Raw genomic sequence first — 19,762 nt, 5'->3', positions numbered from 1 at the left:
TTTTTGCTTCTAATCCTAAAAGTCAACCTCCAGTGGCTTTGATAAAGGATCTCTTTGTGTATTCCTTGAGAAGGAGACTGATGTCCTCCCAAATGTTGGAACATCTGACCAGCAGATTATGCAGTTATTAAGGGGGAGTCCTTAATCTGAAGCTGGAAGACCTTGAAGACATGTCAGACTTAATGTCTTGACATCTTTATATTGAGAATTTATTTTTCTCAATATGAATGGTGGTATTTCTCTGAAACGGGATGAAGGTTGTTTACTCTAACTTGATATCATCAAGTCTATGAGAGCATGGAACTCTTGTTCTGCTGTAGTAAAAAGCACTTCAAGGGATTATGAACATTGGAGCTGTTTCAACTTATGTTCAATGGTTAATTGTTATCTGTACTTTGGAGCGTCATCCAAATCACCTAGGATGAGCATTTTAGTTGGGAGCAAATGATTATTGTTCTTTGTTATTGAAAGCTGATCAACTACTGATGGTTGATTCTCTTGTGTCCCTCTGCTATTGTTAATTATGAGTTACTAAAACCACAAGTGAGTTACTGCTGATTCACTCGTGGAACTCATCCCTAAGACGGATGTTGTGTCAGATGTTGATGCATCTATGACACTGGAGACAAATGTTGTACCATGTGTAGGTACATCTACTCAGCCAATGGTTGGTACTCTCACTAGGAAGCAGATGAAAATTCTTATGTTCTGAATGTGTTTCTGATATTGTGTGCTCATATATGTGATATTCAGAGGTGATTACTACTAGTATATGTGACTATTTCAGACCTGTTTCTGAAACTTCTGGTTTGAAGTTCTTATATGATTGTTGAAGATGGATTTGGTATATGCCTCTTGAAGTTGAAACTGGTTAATCTTCATCTGTGTGTGTGTAACTCTGAGCTAGATGTCCTGGAAATTATGTCACCTGACAGGAAGAAATATGACATGTAAGTGTTCCTTCTTAGATGATGTCTCTTTCATGATGTGCAAACAAGGGGGAAATGTTTGATGTGGTGGATATGATATGGTTCCTCCACTACTGATTTATATATGATGAGGTATGTATTCCATTGTGTTATCTTCGGTTGTAGTAGTTCTGTGCACAAAGTAGTTGATGTGCTGAAGATAATATAGGTTTATGCCTTATGACTTATAATCTTCATGCTATATTGCTGGAGTTTGGTTCCGGTATTGTGGATAACAGCTTGCATGTTCTCTTTCCACTACTTTTGTTCTCCACATCTTTTGTGGGCAAGGCCCTGAATTTCTAGCACCTGTGTGTGCTCTATGGTCTGTAATAACTGCACACTGATATGCTCTGGTACACTATGATTTCCTATGCATGATGTTTGTCTAAATTGTGGCTAAAAAGGGGGAGTAGTGTGTGTGTGTGACAAGTGTGTGGACAGATGTTCTCACATCTGGAGACTGTTGACTGTTTTTGCATGAATTGTTCGTATGCTCGTATTGAGGGGGAGTGTGAGTAATATGCATGTACTGAGGGGGAGTAGTGAATATTCTTTCTCTATCTGGTGAGTGTATGCATGAATTCAGGGGGAGTGTGAGTGATATCATCTCTTGATCGCCTGAATGTATTTGATGACAAATGTTGTGCCAAGTGTTATGGCACCTGACTATTGAGTCCACTATCTATTATGACTGAGAATTTATTTTTCTCAGATGTTTATGGGAATTTATTTTTCCCTGTTGTTCTTATGTTGAAGGGATGCGCGTTAAACTATTAGGAGTTTATTTCTCCTACTTAGCATCTACTATGGGAGTTTATTTCTCCCTTGTGTTGTTCCATGAGGCTAGTTGTTTTATTCCGCTGTTGCATTGCCTCTGATGCTACTTAGTAGTTTTACTATGTGTTACTTTCTTTCCTAGTTATGTGATCATGTTGACTCGAAGGAAAGGTAATACTGTATCTCTCTATATACTGGTCTAATATTGTTTTAGCCAAAATTTGCCAAAGGGGGAGATTGTTGGGTTTTTGTATATTGGCTACATTTTGCAAAAACATATTTTAGCCAAGTGTTGAGACAAGTGTGCTGACCCCAAGTGTTGTGACAAATGTTGTGACACTTTGGAACAACACCTGACTCTGTTCTGCGCGCGCCAGCTGGATGTTATTATTTTCTACTCAATCTTTTGAAGATCTGTTTGAAGAATTATGTCAAGGTTTCTTACAGAAGAAGGTGCACGTGTTTAATGTGTTTCATGAGGCAGCTAAACCCTAGTTTTATTTTCCAAAAGAATTATATTTTTGGAAAATATATTTTTGCGGTTTCAAAAATATAACTATTATTTTCAGAAATATATCACTGCTGCCGCAATTCTAGAAGCCCTAATTTTGTCTTGAAGCCCAAGTCGTTCTACTACTATAAATACGAAGGCAAGCATATGGTTTCAGGCATCTAAAATCGAGTCTTGCAAAGCGTGTGTTTTAGGGATTTTAGAGTGTTAATTGTGAGCCTCTCTTGTGTCTCATTGATGCAAGCTTAGGACCTGAGTGTTATTGAGTTGTAAGTGTGAACTTCTCCTAAGCTTTGAAGTACGGAGATTGTTCTATTGTGTTGTGTGGTTTACTCGCAAGCTTTTAAGCAAGAGTGAATCCTAGTTTCTTAGGAGTGTGTCTCCACCTGTTGTGCTCGTGAAATTGAATAGCAGCGCTGTCTGTGTTGCTAAGGTGGGAATTGGGACGGGGTCTCATATCTAGGAGTTCCTAGGTAGAAGTGTCATTGGGTAGTGATTAAGTGAGAAGTTGTAAACGGGTGAGTTTAACTTCGAAGTAATACTGCTGATAGTGGACTTCATTCCTGGATTGGTATCCCCCAGAGTAGGCTTTAGGCTGAACTGGGTTAACAACTCTTGTGTGTTATTTACTTTACTGTTTGTATTGTTTTATGTTATTTGCTCTGTTTATAGACAAGTGTTGGCGCATCAGTAACAACATCTGTCTACAACAGACAAGTGTTGCTACACCTTGAGCAACACCTGTCCACTGTGTGCCAGGAATTTCAGAAGCAACTGCTGGACCTGCTGTTGATGAGTCTGAAGATGATGAGCCCCCAAGAAACACTTTCAAATACAAATCATCACATCCAGAGGAACTGATCTTAGGCAACAAGGATAGTCCAAGGAAGACAAGATCTCAACTGAGAAATGAGGAATCTTTAGTTGGTCTTATCTCAATGATGGAACCTTCAAAGATTGATGAAGCTCTGAAAGATGATGCTTGGATTGTAGCAATGCAAGAAGAGCTGAATCAATTTCAAAGGAATGATGTATGGACTCTAGTGCCCAAACCTTCACACAAGAACATTATTGGAACAAAATGGGTATTCAGAAACAAGCTGAATGAACAAGGTGAAGTGGTAAGAAACAAGGCTAGATTGGTTGCACAAGGTTATAGTCAGCAAGAGGGGATTGACTATACAGAAACCTTTGCACCAGTTGCTAGACTTGAAGCTATCAGGTTACTTCTATCTTATGTTGTTAATCATGGAATAACCTTATATCAGATGGATGTTAAGAGTGCCTTCTTAAATGGTTTTATTTCTGAAGAAGTGTATGTTAAGCAACCTCCTGGTTTTGAAGATATCTCAAACCCAGAACATGTTTTCAAATTGAAGAAATCACTGTATGGTCTGAAACAAGCTCCAAGAGCTTGGTATGATAGACTCAGTAATTTCCTTCTTGAAAAGGGTTTTGAGAAAGGGAAGGTTGACTGCACACTCTTTAGAAAAACAACCAAAGAAGACATTTTAATCATTCAAATCTATGTTGATGATATTATATTTGGTTCAACTAATGCTTCCTTGTGCAAGAATTTTTCTAAGATAATGCAGGATGAATTTGAAATGAGCATGATGGGAGAATTGAAGTTCTTTCTGGGAATTCAAATTAATCAGAAGAAGGAAGGAACTTATGTTCATCAATCAAAATATACCAAGGAATTTCTGAAGAAGTTCAACCTAGATGACTGCAAGATAATGAACACTCCCATGCATTCAACTACTAACATGAGCAAGTCAGAAGATGAAGGAAAAGTAGATCAAAAGGTCTACAGAGGTATGATTGGTTCCTTACTCTATCTGACAGCCTCTAGGCCAGATATTTTATTCAGTGTTTGCTTATGTGCAAGATTCCAGTCAGATCCTAGAGAATCTCATCTTACTGCTGTAAAGAGAATCTTTAGGTATCTGAAAGGAACAACTAATCTTGGACTTCTCTATAAGAAATCCAATGATTATGTGCTAAATGGATTCTGTGATGCTGACTATGCTGGAGATAAACTTGAAAGAAAATCCACAAGTGGCAATTGTCAATTTGTTGGTGAAAACCTTATCTCCTGGGCTAGTAAGAGACAAACTACTATAGCTTTGTCTACAGCAGAAGCAGAATACATTTCAGCAGCTAAGTGTTGCACACAACTACTCTGGCTAAAATATCAGTTAGAAGATTATCAGGTAAGCAGTCACAATATTCCTTTATATTGTGATAATACTGCAGCCATTCATTTATCAAAAAATCCTATCCTACACTCTAGAGCCAAACATATTGAAATCAAACACCATTTTATCAGAGATTATGTTCAGAGAGGCATTATAGATATTAAGTTTGTTGATACTGAAAATCAATGGGCTGACATATTTACTAAAGCCTTACCTGTTGAAAGATTTGATTTTATAAAGAAACATCTGAACATGTTTTCAATCTCTGAATGAATTTTTTTTTTTTCTGGCAATTAAAGTGTAAGAGGTTATGTATATCAGAACTTATGATTCAGAACATCTGAAACACAAGCTCTGAAGTACTTAACTCTGATAGAGAATTTTAAATATCTCAGAGGCTCTGAACTATTTAAGTGGGAAACGTTTAGTATTCGCTGCTGAACAGGTGTCCATTAAAATAGCAGTTACCGAGTAAATTTCTGCACGTGGTCTACGTGTGTCAGGTAGTGGGTGGTTAATGATGATTTTTAGTATTCAACTTTCTGTCAATTAGCGTAACTTCCCAAATTTGCCATTTTTTGTGTTAACTGTGTGCATTTAAATAAAACTTACACAATACACTTGCACACTTCTCACTCTCACAACCTACACTTTCTTTTCTCTCTAAACCTTCAACAAAATTTTCTTTCTCTCTCATTAGTTCCTACCCTCACCTAAACTCCATCATGGCTGGTTCTTCGTCTTCTTCAACAACAAAGATTCCTCCGTTCATGTTTAGAAATCTTCAAATCGTTGGGAACGAAATGGAGTTTCCAGAATCTGAACTCATCTTTCTCTCTAAGAAGATGATAGACTTTGATAGTTTGAAGGCAAATGGGTTCGATGTGAAACAGTACTTCTCCACTCAAGGTTGGGATAAGTACTTCAACATGCTTAATGGTCCTATTTACCCAGATCTCTTGAAGAAATTCTGGATGAAAGCTAAGGTTTTTGATAAGGCTGAAGCTAAGCAGGAAGAACTAGCTGCTATTGAAAGAGATCCTAGTTTAAAAGGTAAATCTAGGAAAGAAATGGGTTTACTGGAGTTTACTGGAAAACAGATTAGGTCAAATATCTGTGGTATGAATCTGGCTTTCTCTCCTATTCACTTCAACGCTTTGCTTGGCTTGGATAACTCTGGGATAGAGTTAGATGTTTTTGAGAAGGACACAAGGTACAGAGATGATCTTCTGACTCTGATATGTACAGATCTGAAACTGAAGGGTAAAGTCAAGGGTTTGACTGATGTCTGCAGAGTGCTATTCAAGATCATACTAGCTGCTATCAGTCCACGAGTTGGTGGTACTGATACAATCTCCTGGACTCATCGTCATCTGATCTACTTCCTTCTGAAAGGAACGAAAGTGAATCTGGGAGAATACTTCTTTGAGAGGATCTGTGAAGCAATCTTCTCAAGCAAATCTCAGAGGAAAACAGCCATCGCTTATCCAAGATTACTCTCAGACCTTCTTTATCAAGGTCATGTTGTTCAGAATCTGAAGAAGTTCCATCTAGAACTTGTGGAAAAGAAGTTCACTCCTGAGATTCTGAATGCAAGTTTTCTAACCAAGATGCGCATCATCTCATCAAAGTTGGTTCAACCTCCACAAGAATTTACAGCTAGTCTTGAAGATCGACTGTATGTAGATGGTTATCCAGTAATCTCTGAAATGGATGTTGAGCACATCATCCAAGATTATCTGGAAGTACTTAGAAAAGAAGGGTATACTGTTGATAGGAGTATGGTCCCTCCAGCTCCTGTAAACATGTACAATCCTAAGAGGAAACCTAAGAGGAAAGCTGAACAAGAAAAACCAGATCTTCTTGCTCAGAAGAAGGTTAAAGTAGAAGAAACTATTGCTGAGCAAAGAACAAAAAGGAAACATGAAGCTATTTCTGGAAAAGCTGCTGCAACTTCATCAAAGAAGCCTATTGTTATTGATGAAGAGGAAAGTGAAGAAAGTGACTCCTCTGAAACTCAGTCTGATTCAGAAACTGAGTCTGATGAAGAAACTCTGAGTACTAGGATGCATCAGAAACAAGTTCCTGATCCCAAAGGTAAGTCTCCTAAGTACATCTTTAACGAAGCTGAAATTGGAATAGGGTTTACCAAACCTCTTAGAACTATTCTTCCCAACATTTCACCTTCTGATAACCCCCTTTCTGAACTAGAAAAACACCTCAGCCCTGACCCCCTCAATAATCAGCCTCTTACTCATGAAACCCACAAATCTTCATCACCTCCTAAACCAAAATCACCTCTACCTCAACCTCAACCACAAAAAGAATCACCTGACATTCCACCATCTGAACCTCAACCAGATATTCCAACTGCTGAACAAACCTCTCCCACCAAACAACCTTCTCCACATAAATCTCTTGAACCAACCTCTGAACACATTTATCCTGAATCAACATCTGACATCTCATCTTCTGAATCAACTCCTGAACCCAACCCTAATCCAAGTGTTGAGCATGCTTCTCCTGTACGCATTCATACTTGTGCCCCTGAACCTTCAGAAGCAGAAGTTGTCATCATTGACAACCCTGCTAATGAATCCACAAAACACTCTACCATTCCCAATATTTTACCCTCATCCTCTGACCCTTTTGGTAACCTCTCCAATCAGCTTTATGATGATTTACTTAGGTTATCATACATTCAGGACAGGTTCTTGGTGTGTCCCTCTGATGTGGATATGGAGGTGTCACTAATCAAGGCTAAAATCTGCAATGCTCTGGATGCTATGGGTGATGAGATCAAGACTGTTATTGGACAACGGGATTTGGAAGTGGTACATCTGCTGAAGGACAGCTTAGCAAGAGCTAGTTTGAAAAGACTGACTGGGTTTAACCATGAAGAGCATGAGCGTGCTAAGCTGGCTGCTATTGCTGCTACTGCAAGGCATATGTCTGCTTTTAAGGAATGCTGGGTGGATTCCAAGCTTTTCAAGAGTCTTGAGGATCAAAGGATTGAGAATGAACGTCTGGCTGAAGCTGCTGCAAGACTTGCTGAAGAAATCCCTGAGATGAACCAAGAGGATGCTCCAGATGCTGATATTCTGATGATTGATTATCCAGAGGAAGGTGAACCCTCCTCTGATAAAGGCAAGGCACCTTTGGTTGAAGATCAGGCACCTTTGGTTGAAGATCAGACACCTTTGGTTGTAGATCAGCTGCAGATTCTTCAAGAAGCTCTGAGGGAACAACAAGAAGGTTTGGAAAGGTAAAGGACAGCTCAACTCAATTTGGAATCTAAAGTGGATGGTCTAGTTTCCAACGTGGGGTCTCTGAATGACAAATTTGACCAGCTCTTAGCCTTTCTCAAAAAACCTTAGGATTCTTTGCACTTTATGTCTTTAATGTTATTTATCGTCTGAACAATCTTATTTTATATTTTCACTTAGTTATTGGTTTGATATTTTTTGTTGTTGTGTGATGTTTACTTTTATTTTCTTTGATAAACAAGAACATAAAAACACAAGATGAATTTAAAGAAAATTTTTATTAATGATCTAACAATGTTGAGTACATTGGTACAAAGAAAAAGACGACCTAATCCTAGTCAGATGGATAATACTCAGAATAAATCTCAGATTTCTCCTCAGCATCCTCTGATGAAATTGTTGAGGCAAAATGCAAAATCCCAATTTGATGTTTTAAAGATAACAAACATCTTAATTATATTTTAAATGTAATTCTGATCTCATTGTTATCTAACAAGTGCTCTTGAGTGTTTTAATTAGTCAGGAACAATTAAGCTTCTAATCTCAATGATATTCATTATGTTTTGGCAAAAAGAGAAGCTTCAGGATCAGTCTGAGAATGATCTCTGGTTTAATTGCAACATTCTTCTCATGAACAAGAATAAATGCAAAAGTACTTATTTCATTAAGTCAACCATATACAAGACAAAGAAGCACTTTATCTTGGTTTTAACTCACAAGATCACAACAGTTCATGAACATTTAAGGCAAGGAATAAGTTGGAAAGAAAGTGACTTTCCTCTTTGGACAAAGTTAATGATCAAGCATGTGCAACATGATAATTTCTCAAGGCATCATCTAATCAGGTGTATCAAGAATATTTGGACAAGAATTACATAGACCAATAAGGATGAGACAACACACATTCAACTCATAGTTGTCATGTACCTTCAATGTCATTATTTAATGAACATTCTCCAAGAGATTAATTGTTAATCAAGAAAAGGAAGTACATGGAAAGGACAAGTGAATAGTTATGCAAGGACATCACAGCTGCATTCCCTTCACACTACAGCTGGCCACAGGTCTGCATCATTCTCCATTTGAAGATCAAGTGCAAAAATCGCCCAGATTGGAGAACGATCTCAGAATGATGCTGAGAATGACTGTCCTTTGCTTTTGGAGTTGCAAGCTCATCTACAGCTGGCCAAAACGTGCCTAAATGATCTATAACGGATATACTTGGTGAGGAAGCAATGAACAACTATCTACAGCCCATTGCAAGCTGTCATTTTGGCCCTTTTAAGTGAAAATATGAAGAACAACAGGGAGAACGTTCTGAGAAAGATCAGTTTGAGCTTATCCACTCAACAATTCAGCATGAGCTGTCTATTTTGAATCAACTAGCCGTTGGAGAACTTCCTTTGGGACCAAGGAACTGAAGACTCAAGGTTCAACTATAAAAGGAAGGCTTTGGCAACATTGAAGAGCAAGAGTTCAATTTACAACAATCAATCTACTTGTCTTTGTGACACAAGTTTTAAGCTCTTCTTTAAAGATCTCTTTCACTCCATATTTTGTAATTATCATACTAGGATCAGTATCCATTTTGAGTGAACAAAGAGAGATTTTATTGTAACTAGCTTTTCAACTTAGTTTGAGTGAGAAAGCTTTAAGATCCAAACCATTATCAATATTGTAAAGATTGGCTCAAGTCAATACGTAACTATTGATTGAGTGACACCTCATAAAGTCTAGGAAAGACTTAGGTAGATCAAGCAAGTGAAGCTTGGAAGATTGTGATCTTGGATTAGATCAAAGAAGAAGTGTATCTTGAGATCGGTAGAATCTCTTAGTGGACAATCTCACAGGAGCGTGGGGACTGGAGTAGCCCATACTATTAAGGGGTGAACCAGGATAAAATTATTGTGTCTCTTCTCTCCCTTAAACTCATATTAATTTTGTGCAAACACTAACACACACAAATCACTTATTGTTTTTGCTTGCAGCTCAGAGATCGTTCTAAGATCATTCTCCTAACTTATATTATTTATTCTGAGATCATTCTAACATATGTTTTGATATCTAATTTTTAAAAGGACAATTTTTAAAGGTTCACAATTCAAACCCCCCTTTCTTGTGAAAAACTTTGCTACTTCAATTGGCATCAGAGCTCTGCCTCTAAGGTTGAGCATCTAACAAGTGCTAGAGGAAAAGATTCAGGAAGGAAGTAATGAATAAAAGCGCAAAGTTTATATCAGAAGGAGGATCTTCTCATAGGCCACCACTATTTGAAGGAGATGACTACTACTATTGGAAAGACAAGATGGAACTATTTCTTAGATCACAAGATACGCACATGTGGACAATGATTGAAGTTGGTGACTATACTCCATTAGTAAAAGACTCTACTACTCCAAAGACAAAAGATGAAATGACAACTCAAGAAGCAGATAGGGTACTTCTAAATACTAAAGCTCAATTATTTATTAAAAGTGCTTTGTGTAGGGAAGAATATGACAGGATCATGGAATGCAAAACGGCCAAAGAAATGTGGACAACACTCCAAACTCACCATGAAGGAACAAGTCGTGTCAAAGAAACAAGAATTGACATTGGTGTTAGAAAATTTGAGCTATTTGAAATGAAGGAAGATGAATCAATTGATCAGATGTATGGAAGATTCACAATTATCATAAATGAACTTAACTCATTAGGGAAGAAATTCTCTATACATGAAAGAGTAAGAAAAGTGCTTAGATGTTTACCAAAGAGTTGGAGACACATAGTAACAGCAATCACAGAGTCAAAAGATCTCACTGAGGTTAAATTAGAAGATCTCATTGGATCTTTAAAAGCTCATGAGTCCATTCTCCAGGAAGACAAACCTATGAAAAACAAGATGATTGCATTAGATTCACAGACTAAAGAACGTTCTAAGAACAAAGAAGCAGTGGAGGAAGACAACAAGTTTCTTCAAGAAGATGATGAAGAAGAGTTAGCATTTTTATCCAGAAGGATACAAAAGCTAATGATGAGAAGAAATCAGATTAAGAAGAACTTTCCACCAAGAAGAAATGGATCTAAACCAGAAGTAGATATCAGCAAAATACAATGCTATGGATGCAACCAATTTGGACACTACAAGAATGAATGTCCTAAACAAAAGAACTCTCCTTACAAATCCATGATGGCAACCTGGGATGAGTTAGATGAAGTACAAGAAGCAGAAGAAGAACAAGAAGCTAATGTATGTCTCATGACAAATGCAAACATTGAAGAGGTAACTCTAGATCCTTGTTCATCTTGTCAAAAAACTGAACATCTCTTTGATAATCTTTTATATGACTCTCAAATTCTAAATTCTAAAAATGGTCAACTTAGAGATGAAGTCACTAAGTTAACTAAAGAAAGAGATGAATATAAATCTGATAATGATATAATGAAACAGATAATCAAAAATTAAAGAACTTAGAGACAATAATAAAATGAAAGAATGTTCTATGATTCAAAAAGAGAATATCACTTTAAAACAAAAAGTGTCTAAACTTGAAAAAGATTTAACAAAGTTTGTCAGCACCACAGAAACTTTTGAAAATATATTGGGATCACAAGGTAATTCATATAATAGAACTGGATTGGGATACAAACCTTTTCAAAATAAGAAACTAATTGAAAATGTTTTTGTTCCTCATAAAGAAAAAGGATTTCAAAAATATAAATGCTCATTCTGTCACAAGGATGGACATCTTGAACCATTTTGTTTTAAAAAGAAATCTCTTTATAGATCAGAACATTCTCAGAACAATCTAAAAAGAAATTTTTATTCAAAACCTCCTTATAAGAGATCATCTTATCAATATAAGAAGATGCCTTATAAGAGTACTAACCTTCAAGGACCCAAAAAATTATGGGTACCTAAGAATTTATTAAATTCAAATACAGGAATGTCATCTAGCAATGAAGAAAAAGCCTTGGTACTTGGACAGTGGTTGCTCAAGACATATGACAGGAGATAGACAAAGCTTTCTTTCATTTGACAAGAAGGAAGGAGGAACAGTTACCTTTGGAAACAATGAAAAAGCAAGTATAAAAGGTAAATGTACTATTGGTAAGAATAATTCTGCAAAAATTGAAAATGTTCACTATGTAGAAGGACTTAAACATAACTTAATTAGCATTAGTCAATTATGTGACAATGGTCTTGAAGTTATTTTTAGATCTCATACTTGTGAAATAAAACAATCTGACAAAACTCTTTTCTATGGATCAAGAATAAAGAATGTATATGTCATATACTTAGATGAACTGCCTACTGAATCCTGCTTTGTTTCTCTTGAAAAAGACAAATGGATTTGGCATAAAAGGGCTGGACATATAAGTATGAAGACTATGTCAAAACTCTCTAAACTTGATCTAGTTAGAGGCTTACCTGATATTAGTTTTGACCTGGATAAAGTGTGTGAATCTTGTGCAAAGGGCAAACAAGTTAAAAGTAGTTTTAAACCAAAAGATTTTGTTTCAACGAAAAGACCTCTTGAACTACTTCACATAGATTTATTTGGACCTGTCAAAACTACTAGTCTTGGTGGCAAAAATTATGGTTTTGTCATAGTTGATGATTTTTCAAGGTTCACTTGGGTGTTATTTTTAAAACATAAAGATGAATCTTTTGAAGCTTTTAAAACATTCTGTTTACAAGTTCAAAATGAGAAAGGTACCAATATTGTCTCTATAAGAAGTGATCATGGAGGAGAATTTGAAAACTCTCACTTTGAATCATTCCTAAACAATAATGGTATATCTCATAATTTTTCTTGTCCAAGAACTCCTCAACAAAATGGAGTTGTTGAAAGGAAAAATAGAACTTTACAAGAGATGGCAAGAACTATGATTAATGAGTCAAATGTTGAAAAATATTTTTGGGCTGAAGCCATCAATACTTCTTGCTACATCTTGAACAGGGTTACCATAAGAAAAATTTTGAATAAGACACCCTATGAACTTTGGAAAGGAATTAAGCCAAATATTTCCTACTTTCATATTTTTGGATGTTATTGTTACATTTTGAATATCAGAGACAACTTAGGTAAGTTTGATTCCAAATCAGATAAGGGAATATTCTTAGGTTACTCTCTAACCTCAAAAGCTTATAGAATATACAATTTGAAAACACAAGCTCTAGAAGAAAGCATGCATGTCAAGTTTGATGAATATGAAGATATATCATATACCAACACCTTTAATGATGAAGAAGAAGTAAGGAATGAACAAAGTAATGATGAGAATCAAGAACTGATAACACTGAAAAATATAGTATTTATTTTATAATATTAGTTTAATATTTTATTATTTTCTTTGCATTTTAGTAGTATTATTATCATTTTTATTGTGTATTACAGGTATTTCCGGAACTTCTCGAAATAAAAAAAAAGTCACAAAATTAATGTCAAAGTGGATCAAAAAGACATTGGATCAGATGGAAGAGAGGCCCAAAAAGAAATTGGACGAACAAAGCTAGCCCACAAGCACTTGGCATGTGCCAGGCACATGTGGTCCACACAACAACACATGGCGTTGGCCATGCTTGTGGCACTCGCCACACACATAAGACATGGCGTCGGCCATGTGCCTTGTGGCACCCGCCACAGGCTTTGCACACATGGCGCCGGCCATGTGCCTTGTGGCACCCGCCACAGGCTTTGCACACATGGCGCCCGCCATGTGCTTTGTAGTACCCGCCACGTAGTGTTTCCTTCCTACTTTCACGGGCACGTTTCACACGGCTTTATCCTCAACTCAACTGCTCCTCAGATTTCGGCGTTCCTCAGATTTCGGTGGAAGCAACTAAGATATGCACGTTTCTTATAACGGAACAACGGATTCGAAGGAGAAATTTGTATCTCATAAAGACTATAAATAGAGAACACCAGTCAGTGTTTTTCACACATTATTCTACGCAGACTTAAAAGAAAAAAATTCAGTTTAAAATTTTAGTTATTAAGTGTTTTAGTTTACGGAGCAAAAAGGTGTGGTGTTGCTGCTTACACTTCCAGTTCCAGTTTCAATCAGTGTCTTTGATTTCCTTTGTTCCGGTGTACCTGTATTTGTAAGTTTCAATAACAGTACTTTTATTTTATTCAGTTTCAATATTATTATATTCCAGTTTGATATTCGTATGCTCTGTTTGATTTACGGTTACTCTGTTTAAATGTTTCGTTTAACTAAGAATTATTTAATCAGTATCTTGTCAAATAAAATCATGCGCAGCTAAATCTATTTAACTGGAATGTGAATTAGGAAGCTAATCTGGATTTGCTAATTAATCAGTGACTTACGTTTTTAATCTAGTTTTCTGTTCAGTTTTTAATAGTTAAATTAAAGATTTTGCACGAGAGTGAAAATTAACTAAGGTATAGATTAATAGCGCGACAGTGTGAGATTTGTACCGGATAGTAAAAACTGAATATTGATTTTAAACATCGCGACAGCTCTTTAAAATTAATTAAACTATATTAGTTTTCAAAAAGTATTTTATAAATAAATGTGAGAGCGAGAGTAAAGCATTCATTTATATAATATAGTATTAGTTCAATAGCGCGACGGCGTGAGACTATATTTTTAAACTAATATCGTTTTGAGAAAACTAGATCTTTTTAATTAAATTGAATTGATTTTCAAAAAGTATTTTTTATAAGTAAGTGCGAGAGCGAAAGTGAAACATTTATTTTATAACTATACGATATTACTCAATAGCGCGAGAGTGTGAGACGCGTATCTTTTAATCAATTTCAGTTTATTAAAAAGGTAACATTATTTCAAAACACAGTTTAATTACCGAATCCATTGAAGCAACTTAATTTACATTCCGGTTAGTTTAATAATATTTTATTCAACACAGTTAATTTAATTATCTAAAACGCCTTCTTTAATTAACATCTAGCCTTAACCTTACGATATATTAAAAACATAAGCGAAATATTAACAAATTGTCCCTGTGGGATCGATAATCTTTTATAACTACACGATATACCTGTGCACTTGCAGAGTTATACCATCAAGTTTTTGGCGCCGTTGCCGGGGACTAATTTAGTCAATTTTCGCTAATTAGTTTTTAATTTGTGACGATTACGGCAACCCTTTTTCTTAGGTTGTATGCCCAATACTCGTAACTCCGAGGAACCATTACAACAACCTATACCCGAAATAGAACGTTTTATTCATTTTAAACGTCGAATCCGCGAACTTCAAAACCTCTTACCCATGGCTAACAACGCACGTCCTCTTAGGGACTACGCCGTTCCTTCCGAAGAAGAACCGCATTCGAGCATCGCGCCCCCTAACATCGAAGCAAGAAACTTCGAGTTGAAACCCGCTTTGTTGCAAATCGTGCAACAAAACCAGTTCTCTGGTTCCCCTACGGAGGATCCTAACCTCCATTTATCAGTGTTTGTGCAGTACGCAGACACGATCAAAGCCAATGGTGTCGAACCCGAAGCAGTACGACTCCGTCTTTTCCCGTTCTCTTTAAGAGACAGAGCTAGAGCTTGGCTCCAAGCTCTACCTTCGAACTCCATCACTACATGGAACGAATTGAAGAAACAATTCTTGGCCAGATATTTCCCGCCAAGTAAGACAGCTATGCTAAGAGCCCAAATCAACGGATTTAGGCAAAAAGAAGGAGAATCACTTTTCGAAGCATGGGAAAGATACAAGGATATGATGAGACTCTGTCCACACCACGGTCTAGAACAATGGCTCATAATCCATACCTTCTATAATGGGCTGCTTTATAACACAAGACTAACCATAGATGCAGCCGCCGGTGGAGCACTGATGGATAAACCATACCAAGAAGTCACCCAGCTTATAGAAAACATGGCCCAAAACCATTATCAATGGGGAAGCGAACGCGCTGCTATAGAAAAATCCCAAACAAAAGGCGGTATATACGAAGTAAGTGGCATAGACCATGTCAACGCCAAAGTGGAAGCCCTTACTCAAAAGTTGGAGAGTTTAACCCTGCCAACCACATCCACCGTAGCTGCAATCCAACCAAATTGCGAAGTGTGTGGAATCCCTGGTCACGTACCATCAGATTGTTCTATATTAGCCGGACTCGACCAAGTGCACTATGCCGCTCTGTCCAATAACTATAATCCTGGCTATAAGAACCATCCTAACTTATCTTATAGGAACAATAATACACTCAATCCTACTCAAGCACCTCCAGGTTACCAAAAGCAAGGAGCACAACCAGCCGCACCTTATCCACCAAGGAAGTCTAACTTCGATATTATGATGGAAAAATTCTTAAACCAAAACATTCACACTAATGAATTGGTAAAACAATTAGCAACTAAGGTTGATGCCCTAGCCACCCATAACAAAATGCTAGAAACACAGATTTCCCAGGTGGCACAACAACAAGCAACTATTGCCGCCCCAGCTGGCACATTTCCAGGACAACCCGAGCCTAACCCAAAAGGGCATGCGAATGCCATACATGCTATAATCACAAGAAGTGGAAAGGAGTTGCAAGGACCACCTGATTCTGGAGTAAAAAACTCAGAAAGCGCTAAGATAACCAACAAGGAAGCCGAGAGTAGTGAACCACCAAAAGAGCCTGAGAAAGAATCCGAAAATCCCCAATTAGGAGATAAGGAGGGGACAACCAAAAAGCTTACGCCTGCTGCACCACCTGTTTACAAAACACCTATCCCTTTTCCTCAAAGATTAGCTAAGACTAAAACTGAGGGACATTTTAAGAAATTTGTAGAACTTCTGAAGCAACTAAACATAACCATACCTTTCTCAGAAGCAATAACACAAATGCCAACATACTCAAAATTTCTTAAAGAAATTCTGTCAAACAAAAGAAAATTAGATGAGGATAGTACAGTCGCACTTACCGAAGAATGCAGTGCCATATTCCAAAACAAAATGCCACCTAAACTTAAGGACCCAGGAAGTTTTTCAATTCCCTGCGTAATAGGCAACTACGTAATAGACAAGGCACTATGCGACTTAGGAGCAAGTGTTAGTCTCATGCCCCTCTCAATCAGCAAAAAGTTAAAATTGAGTGATCTAAAACCTACTAGGATATCTCTTCAACTAGCAGACCGTTCAGTTAAATACCCTGTAGGTATCCTAGAAAATATTCCAGTAAAAATTGGCCAACTCTATATCCCTACCGACTTTGTAGTAATGGACATTACAGAAGATTCATGTATTCCAATCCTTTTAGGAAGACCATTCCTAGCCACTGCAGGAGCAATAATAGACGTTAAGCGAGGAAAACTTACATTAGAAGTAGGCGAAGAGAAAATTGAATTTATTCTTTCTAAATTCATGCAAACACCAGCTGTCGAAGACACTTGCTATGCCATAGACATAATTGATGAGTGTGTTAAGGAAATAGAGAAAGAACTACCTCAAGAAATAGAAATTCTAGAACCTCCTATAGATGAAGGCCAAGCTTCATTAAAACTTAGTGTAGAAGATAACTTGAGAGAGGAACCTCCATTCGAACCCAATCTCACGCCGGAACCTAAACAATCTTCGCTAGAACTCAAACCGCTACCCAAGAACCTTAGGTACGAATATCTAGACGAAAATCTGAGTCGCCCAGTCATAGTGAACGCTGACCTAGGCCCGATAGAAACAGAAAAATTATTAGATGTCTTAAGAAAATATCCTTCTGCCTTAGGTTACAACATCTCAGACTTAAAGGGAATTAGTCCCTCTGTGTGCATGCACCGAATCTTATTAGAGGAAGATGCAAAGGCTTCGAGAGAACACCAAAGAAGGATAAACCCTATCTTAAGCGAAGTAGTTAAGAAAGAAGTGCTGAAACTCTTAGACGCAGGCATAATATATCAAATATCTGATAGCAAGCGGGTCAGCCCTGTTCATGTAGTACCAAAGAAGGGAGGACTAACAGTTGTCAAAAACGAGAAGGGAGAATCTGTACCTAAGCGAGTGGAATCAGGATATAGAATGTGTATCGACTATAGAAAATTAAACAAAGCCACTCGGAAAGATCATTTTCCTTTACCGTTCATTGACCAAATGCTCGAGCGTCTAGCTAAACACTCCTATTTTTGTTATTTAGACGGATACTCTGGATTTTTCCAAATCCCGATACACCCCGACGACCAAGAAAAGACCACCTTCACATGCCCTGTAGGTACCTTTGCCTATAGACGTATGCCTTTTGGATTATGTAACGCCCCTGCAACCTTCCAACGATGTATGATGGCGATATTCGCAGATTTTATAAACAATATCATGGAAGTATTCATGGATGATTTTTCTGTGTATGGGGAAAGTTTTGAAGGATGTCTCGCTAATTTAGAATTGGTATTACAAAGATGTGTTAAAGTCAACCTAGTACTCAATTGGGAGAAATGTCATTTCATGGTTCGTGAAGGACTAGTCTTAGGACATATAGTTTCTAATAGAGGAATAGAAGTGGACAAAGCTAAAATTGAAGTAATAGAAAACCTTCAACCTCCAAAAACCATTAGGGACATAAGAAGTTTTTTAGGACACGCAGGTTTTTATCGTAGATTCATAAAAGACTTCTCTAAAATAACTAAACCCTTAACAGGCCTTTTAATGAAAGACGCCGAATTCATCTTCAACGACAAATGTATGGAAGCATTCCAACACCTCAAGCAAGCCTTGATTTCCGCACCTATAATGCAACCTCCTGATTGGAGTGAACCATTCGAGATTATGTGTGACGCCAGCGATTACGCCGTAGGAGCCGTTCTAGGACAAAGAAAGGATAAAAAGCTACACGCTATCTACTATGCAAGTAGAACTCTAGACGCGGCACAACTAAACTATGCTACCACCGAAAAAGAACTCTTAGCTGTCGTATTTGCAATCGACAAATTCCGCTCATATTTGGTAGGATCTAAAATCATCATTTACACCGATCACGCAGCAATCCGATATCTTATGAGTAAGAAAGATGCAAAACCAAGACTTCTAAGATGGATACTGCTGCTACAAGAGTTCGACCTAGAAATCAAAGACAAGAAAGGCATAGAAAATACGGTAGCAGACCACCTGTCTAGAATAGAGGATATTAGGGAAGAACATATCCCAATTAACGATGACTTCCCTTGTGATAGACTGATCGCCCAATTAGATTTTTCCTCCAACAAAGAAAAAGCTCGCGATGAGAAAATAGAAACCATTCTTGTCCAAACTACAGCCCCCTGGTACGCTGATTATGTTAACTACATAGCTGCCGGAATAATGCCACATGAATTATCTTATCAACAAAAGAAGAAATTTTTCCATGATGTTAAACAATTTTATTGGGACGAGCCCCTTTTATTTAAAAGAGGCGCCGACGGAATTTTTCGTCGATGCGTCCCGGAAGAAGAAATGGAGAGTGTCATTACCCATTGTCACGCCTCACCTTATGGAGGGCATGCAAGCACTTCTAAAACCGCTTATAAAATCCTACAAGCCGGTCTCTATTGGCCTAACCTTTTTAGAGATGTTCACGCGTTTATTGCAAAATGCGACCAATGTCAGCGTACGAGAAACATCTCAAGAAGAAACGAAATGCCACTCACAAACATCCTTGAAGTAGAAATCTTCGACGTTTGGGGTATAGATTTTATGGGACCCTTTCCATCCTCATCAGGTAACAAGTTCATACTCGTAGCAGTAGATTACGTGTCAAAATGGATAGAGGCAATCGCCTCTCCCACTAATGATACACGAGTAGTCGTTAAGTTGTTTAAGAAAATTATTTTCCCTAGATTTGGAGTCCCCCGGTTAGTCATAAGCGACGGCGGCTCTCACTTTATATCCAAACAGTTAGAAAACCTATTAAAAAAATATGGAGTGAGACATAGAATTGCAACCCCATATCACCCACAAACAAGTGGCCAAGTAGAAATCTCTAATAGAGAAATCAAAACAATCCTAGAAAAAACCGTATCCACTTCTAGAAAGGATTGGGCCACCAAACTGGATGATGCACTTTGGGCATATCGAACCGCCTATAAAACACCCATAGGGACAACTCCA

General features: G+C 37.4%; 1 non-coding gene across 1 annotated transcript; it reads right to left on the bottom strand.

The window, feature by feature from the left end:
• Positions 1–15,346: 15,346 nt before the first annotated feature.
• On the bottom strand, positions 15,347–15,453 carry LOC123903369. The gene has a single exon (XR_006807946.1). It is a non-coding gene; the product is annotated as a small nucleolar RNA R71 (small nucleolar RNA).
• Positions 15,454–19,762: the final 4,309 nt, after the last annotated feature.

This window comes from Trifolium pratense, linkage group LG1, assembly GCF_020283565.1.
Source record: "Trifolium pratense cultivar HEN17-A07 linkage group LG1, ARS_RC_1.1, whole genome shotgun sequence".
In the NCBI taxonomy this organism is placed as follows: Eukaryota; Viridiplantae; Streptophyta; class Magnoliopsida; order Fabales; family Fabaceae; genus Trifolium; species Trifolium pratense.
The sequence above is the reverse complement of the archived record's forward strand: the minus strand, read 5'-3'. Positions and strand labels throughout refer to the sequence as shown.